This window comes from Elaeis guineensis, chromosome 8 (assembly GCF_000442705.2).
Source record: "Elaeis guineensis isolate ETL-2024a chromosome 8, EG11, whole genome shotgun sequence".
Taxonomy (NCBI): domain Eukaryota; kingdom Viridiplantae; phylum Streptophyta; class Magnoliopsida; order Arecales; family Arecaceae; genus Elaeis; species Elaeis guineensis.
In genome coordinates, this window is record NC_026000.2 from 101,254,202 (window position 1) to 101,261,752 (window position 7,551).

Consider the following 7,551-nt stretch of genomic DNA (forward strand, 5'->3'; position numbering starts at 1 on the left):
GATCGAGCTGATGGAACGATTGAGCAAGCTCGGCTTTCCCTTGCCTGAGCAGCTTGGGAAAGATGCAATACTGAACTCGTTGCCCAAGTCTTATCTCCCATTCCTCACTCATTATAGAATGACAAAGCCTGAAGAGAACTACCACGGGTTACTGGGGTTGCTTCAGAACTTTGAGAAGGATCACCCACTCCTCAAGGAGTCGGTGAACTCAGTGGGAGGTTCGTCTTCTGGTTCTCGACCTTTTGAGAAAGGGAAGAAGAACAAGAAGAAGAAAGTAAAGAAGGTGCAAGTTCAGGCTGGGACATCTGTGCAGAGCCAGACCAAAAAGATCAAGCCTGATAAGAGTCTATTCTACTGGCAAGCACCCTAGATTAGATAGTGTGTCAAATATCTACTTATGGCACTGTAGGCTAGGTCATATAAACAAGAACAGAATAAACAGGTAGACTCAAGAGGGAATCCTCAAAGTCAGTGATTGTGAATCACTTCCAACCTGTGAGTTCTGTCTTCTTGGTAAAATGACCAAGTCATCTTTTACTGGAAAAGGTGAGAGAGCTACTGAGCTCTTGGGTCTAGTACATACTGATGTATGCGGACCCATGAGCACCAGTGCTAGAGGTGGATATTTCTACTTCATAACTTTCATGGATGACCTATCCCGATATGGATATCTCTATCTGATGAAACATAAGTCGGATTCATTTGAAATGTTCAAACGATTCCGAAGTGAAGTAGAAAAACAAACTGGGAAGAGTATTAAAACTCTTCGATCTGATCGAGGAGGAGAATACCTTTCTAGTGAATTTCTCACATATCTAGGAGAGAATGGGATTCTCTCCCAATGGACTCCTCCAAGAACACCACAGCATAATGGTGTGTCTGAAAGGAGGAATCAGACTCTGTTAGACATGGTCCGATCCATGATGGGTTTTGCTAGCTTGTCGATATCCTTCTGAGGATATGCACTCGAATCGGCCTGTTATCTATTAAATAGGGTTCCAAGTAAGTCTGTAATTAAGACTCCATATGAGATATGGACGGGACGTAAGCCAGCACTTTCACACCTTAGGGTCTGGGGGTGCCCGACCTATGTCAAACGATTAGTCACAGACAAACTTGGACCTAGGTCTGACAAATGCTCATTCATAGGGTACCCCAAAGAGACAAAAAGATATTTTTTCTACCATGCTGATGAACAAAAGGTGTTCGTCAGCCTTAAGGCAATCTTTTTAGAAAAGGAGTTCCTTGGTGAAGGAACCGTTGCCTCTAAGGTTGAACTTGATGAAGTTCAACAGGTAGAAGGACCGACACCAATAGCTGAACCTGAGTCGGATATGATTAGATCAGATCCGGAGCCCAATATACCTGCACCATTAAGGCGATCCGGTAGAGTACCGCATCAGCCGGACAGATACTACGGTTTCTTGGTCCGGGATGGTGATCCCATCGAACTTGATGAGAATAATGAGGATCCGATCACCTATATGGATGCTATGCAGAGACCTGATTCCGAGAAATGGCTTGAAGCCATGAAATCCGAAATGGAGTCCATGAAGGTCAACGATGTATGGACATTGGTTGACCCACCTGAAGGGGTTAAACCCATTGGGTGTAAATGGGTCTTCAAAAGGAAGAGGGGCGCAGACGGAAAGGTGGAGACCTATAAAACCCGTCTGGTCGCCAAGGGGTATCGTCAACGTTATGGTATTGACTATGACGAGATGTTTTTCCCTGTGGCAATGCTCAAATCCATTCGGATAATACTTGCAATAGCTGCCCATCTGGATTATGAGATCTGGCAAATGGATGTAAAGACAGCCTTCCTGAATGGAGAGCTGACCGAAGAGGTGTATATGATACAACCTGAGGGGTTTACATCCACAGATGAGTCTAAGGTGTGCAAGCTTCAGAGATCCATTTATGGATTGAAGCAAGCTTCTCGGAGTTGGAACATGCATTTTGATAAGGTGATCAAAATGTATGGCTTCATTAAGAATGGAGAAGAGCCTGCATCTATAAATGGGCAAATGGTCCAGTTGTGGTATTCCTTGTCTTGTACGTGGATGACATTCTCTTAATCGGGAATGACATCCCTGCACTACAGGGAATAAAAGTTTGGTTGTCATCACAGTTCTCCATGAAGGACTTGGGTGAAGCATCCTACATCCTAGAGATGAAGATCTATAGGGATAGATCTAAAAGGATGCTTGGGCTATCCCAGTCCATGTACATAGACACTGTGCTGAAGAGGTTCAGCATGGAGAATTCCAAGAAGGGCTATCTACCGATAGGCCAAGGAATTTCTCTCTCTAAGAAGGATTGTCCGACAACTCCTGAAGAGAGAGAGCGTATGAGTAGAGTCCCATATGCTTCAGCCGTGGGATCTATCATGTACGCCATGACATGTACAAGATCAGATGTGGCATACTCACTAGGAGTAGTGAGTAGATACCAATCTGATCCTGGAGAAAACCACTGGAAAGTGGCTAAAGCCATCCTTAAGTATTTGAGAAATACTAAGGACCAATGGTTGGTTTATGGCGAGTCAGATCTGAAACTTGTGGGGTTCACAGACTCCAGCTTCCAATCTGACCATGATGACAGCAGGAGTGTGTCGGGTTATATCTTTACTCTGAATGGTGGAGCCATCTGCTGGAAGAGTTCCAAGCAGCATACTGTGGCGGACTCTGTTTGTGAAGCGGAGTACATCGCAGCATCGGATGCCGCGAAGGAAGCTGTGTGGCTGAGGAAATTCATCAATGAGCTTGGAGTAGCATCCTCCTTTGATGGACCAGTCCTGCTCTACTGCGACAGCACTGGTACCATAGCTCAGGTGAAGGAACCAAAGCACATCAGCGGATGAAGCACATCTTGCACCACTTCCACCTGGTCCGAGAGATCGTGGATCGAGGTGACGTCGACCTTCAGAAGATCGACTGAAAGGAGAACCTAGCCGACCCCTTCACTAAAGCCCTGGCAATAAAGGAGTTCGACAACCACAAGTCGAAGATGGGTATTAGATACTGTGCCGAGTGGCTTTAGGACAAGTGGGAGTTGTTGGGAAATGTGTCCTAAAAAGCCAATCGTCAAGCTGTTGACGGTTGAGCAACCAAGTATTGTAATTGATTTGTTAATAAATAAAATATATTTGGCATTTTCATCATAAGCTTTCATCTTCTAATGAACTCCGTTGTTATGATGAAGTCCTTAGGACTATTTAAGTTCGATAAAGAGAGGATTTATCGATTAGTCCTTAAAACTGTTCACGACCAAATGATAGGCTGTTAATAAGGACGACAGCTTCTATCAAGCATAGGTCGCTGTAGGCCATATGGGTTGGTTGTCCTCTTAACCAAGGAGTGTGGAGACACTGGTATGGCATACAGGTGAGATGTAAGGGTACATCATCATTGAACGTGACCAACTCCAGAGCATTCTGCTGTCGAGAATGTCTCTTATGGGATATAGGTATAAGTGTCCCTTAGACTTGAGATCACCTCAGTGACTTGCAAGCAACTCACTATGCTTTGGTACTGGACTAACTGAATTTCTAATTCAGCGACGGAAGGCTTCTGGGCACAGTCAAGTACTTGCGAAGTCAGAGTGTGATCGAGATGGGATTGACCACTCCAAGAGTTGGAGAAGAATGAGTCGCTGTATTTCAATTTAGCAAAACCTTGGCCAGGGTAATCCATCAGATGGATTTGATATTTTGAAATACAATGTGGACAACCTGATCAGAGTTGACAGTTGAGCTCTGGGGTGTCCTATGATCATTTTGGTCAAGGGGATGAATTATATGAAAACTATATCCGCATGGGTTCTAAGGATGTTGTTCTACACATTCGACCTATCCGGTCGTCGGGTATCATTGCTAGATGGTCACTTCGATTGGTATAGGAATTTATTCCTATGCTACCGGCTTAGGTTCGGACCTATGAGGTCACACACATTAGAGTTCATGATCCGATCGGATGGTTGATCAACGATTAAGAATCATTATAGGGTTAAATAATCAATACGATTGACATTTAACCCAGTGCAAGTGTTGTAGGAGGATCGATTAGCAATTTGATTGCTAATTGGCTTAATTTGATTAAGCCAATGGGCTGAGATTAAGTCTAATTAAATATGATTTAATTAGATTTAGTTTGGGCTTGATTGGATCAAGTCCAATTGGTTTATTGGATAAGCCAAGTGCAAGGAAAAACTAGTCCTAGTTCAACTAGGACTTGGGTCAATCTAATTTCTAATTTGATTAGAAAATTAAATCAGATTTAAATCTAATTTAATCTGATTAAATTAGGTTTTTAATTAGGTTAAGACCTATTTTAATTGGATTGATCTAATTTTGATTTGATTTGGTTTGGGAAACCAAATTAAAACAAGTTATGAGACAGAATCCTAGTAGTTCTAGGATTCCACCTTGTACCACATAAACCTTCTCCACGCCCTCTCTCTTATTCAACGCCAATCTCCACTTATTTTGTGCGACAAAAGCCCTCTCCCAGATCTCTCCCACGTTCACAAAAGGTCTCCTCTCTTCTTTCTTACATGGAAGGTGATTTGGATCAAATCTAAAGGAATAAGTTTGGATTTCGAATTCTATGATATAGAGTTTTAGAAATCCAAAACTCTTTCAATTTTGCACCGAATTTATCCAAATTTTTTTTGGAATTTTCGTGGCTTTTAGGGTTTACATTGTGCACCCTTTTATGTTGATCCATCCACGAAAATATGAAGGAGGTGCTCAAGAGTTGGGCGTCCCTTTACTTGCCATGTTTGGATAAGCCTTGACTAGGTGTTTGACCTAGACAAAGACTCTATCATATCTCTCTATATAAGACGAGTTTCTTCGTGAAATTTTAAGTGGAGATAGTTTTTTGAGAGACCTTTCTGCCATAGAAAAATCAGAGAGAAATACCTTTGGGTTGTGGAGATATAAAATACGCAAGTTAGGGCATTTAGAGAGAAAAACGTGAAGAAGAAGAGGGTCTTCTTCTAGGGTTTTTATTTTCATATCTTTCCTCCTTCCATCTTGAGTTTCCTGAGAGCGTCTCAGATCTGAAACTCCTCCTTCTACTTTCCATCTTTGGAAGAGTCCAAATCAAGAAGAAGGAGGCACCTGATCAACCATCAAAGAAGGATCAGCGCAGTACTAGCATACTGTGCTGATTTCTTGAAGCAGGACTTCTGATCGAGATTCGTGGGCTCGTGTGGACGACTCCTAGAGGTCGGACGCATGTGCGGCTTGCAACATCATCCTTAAGCCCGGATCAGCGAGGTTAGAGCATCTAACTTGCAAGGTAATAGATCTGATCTATTATTTAATACATACATTAGATGTAGCTAGTATAGAAACATGTTGATATGATCAACATGTAGTTCATACTATATTTATATATATTTTAATTTTTGATTTAATGCTATGTAATAATCATGTAATAGGATCTTAGATCTAGGGATTTTCTGATCTTAGAAAATAAATTTTGATTTATTTTAGTCTTCCGCTGTATGATCTTGAAAAAGTTTCAAGATCTAACCCTGAAACCCTAGATCTGGTTCCTACAGATCCTCAGGTTGCTCCTCCCTCCTTGGTGTTTCCAGTTGCAGCAGGGCCCTCGGTCGATCTTCTCTACCTTTAGGTCGGCATCGAATGAATCTATCGAGCCGACCTTGTCTGATGAGCTCTTCGATCTCATCTCGGAGCTGAATGCACTCCTCCGTGTCATGGCCGTGGTCACGATGATAGAGGCAGAACTTATTAGGGTTGTGCTTCCCAAGGTGTGTGCACATCTTTTTCGGCCTTGGCAGCTGCTCCCTAACCTCCATCAGCACTTGAGTTTTCGATGCGTTGAGAAGAGTGTAGCTGTGAAATCTTCTCGGGGCAGAGCTCCGTCGAACTCTATGGTCCAGACTTCTCTACCTACGAGCCCGGGGAGGAGTCTGGACACGCTTGTGTCTGGAGGGAGTTCGAGAACGTGGCCGAGCTTCACTCGACCCTTTTTCAACTGCGGGCTTGCTGGAGTCTCTCGCCTGTCGCTCCTTCGCGGCCTCCTCATCCTTCATCTTGAAGGCTTCTTCTGCTCGGGCATATCCTTCGGCTCGAGCCAGCAAATCAGCAAAGTCCCTGGGATACTTTTTTTCCAGAGAAAATAGAAGATTATTCTTTTGAAGACTGCCCTTCAGGGCGGCCATCGTGATCGATTGGTCCAAGTTCCAGACCTCCAACACAGCGACGTTAAAATGGTTGACGTAAGCTCTGATGGATTCTCCCTCCTTTTGCTTGATGTTGATGAGGGACTCCGAACCTCTCCATGGATGTCGGCTGCTGATGAAATGAGCCACGAATTGGTGGCTCATCTGATCAAAGGAGAACATAGTACCTAGCTTCAGTGTCGAGTATCAATTTCTTGCTGCTCCCTTCAAGGTAGACGAGAAAGCTCGGCATAGGACGGCGTCTGGTGTGCCATGGAGCAGCATCATTGTTCGAAAGGCCTCCAGGTGGTCAACTGGATCTGAGGTCCCATCGTAGCTCTCGAATTGGGGGAGCTTGAAGTTCGATGGGATTGGCTCCTGCATGATCATTTGAGAGAAAGGAGGGTCAGTGCAAATATCCTCACCGTAAGCAGTGGGAGCGTGGTGGAGCTCTTCAATCCGTCAGTTCATCTCCTAGAATCTTTGATCCAGGAGGTCCTCTCGACTGCGAGTCTCGAGGGTCTTCTGGTGGAATGGAGGTAGGAACTCTCAGGAGGTGGAATCGTGATCGGATGGTGGGCTCTCCACCTTCTGCTTCCCCTTTTCAGGGAAGACGGGGTGACTTGCCCAAGTGGCCCATCCGATCGTCGGATTCTGAAACTCCGATGATACTTTTTCCAACCGCACTGATGCCTACGGCTGCTGCGGCTGCTGCTGCATGGCCTGCACTACTTCAGTGAGGCCCCTGACCTACTGAACCAGCAAGTCGAACTACTCCATGCCGACTGTCATTGCCGGAGGAGGAGGAGCCTGAAAAATTAGAGACGAGACTGGAGTTTATGGAGCTTGCTGAGATCTGGCCGCAGAGGCCGTGGATCGCCTGGTGGATGCCTTTCGGAGAGGCATCAGGTGGAGATCTGGCAGGAGAAGGAGAAGTCGATGTCAGAGAAGGTGATCGGAGATAGTCCGTTGAGCACTCCTTTAAGAATAAGGGTACTATGAAGACACAGGCCCTTCCTCTAGTGCCAATTCTGTTGGTGCAGAATATCACCGACGTCAGAGAAGCTAGAGTCGAGGGGTCATGTCTGCCATCGGGACCTGTAAGGGAAGTCTAAACCAGAGTTCGGGTTGCTCCGGTAAGACCCTCCGATCAGTACTCTGCCTCAATAGAAATGGAGTGCTCAAATGAAACTTTTAGCAGAGTTTCGAGATAGAGTTTAGAGCTTAGAGAAGAACGTATCTAGGGGTCCCTTTTTATAGATGGAGAGCGTAACTGATTGACAGCGACGTCTGTAACCACCTGATAGTGGGCCATTCAGGGCCATGCGGAGTTTGTTATGGAGAGTGGTGGCA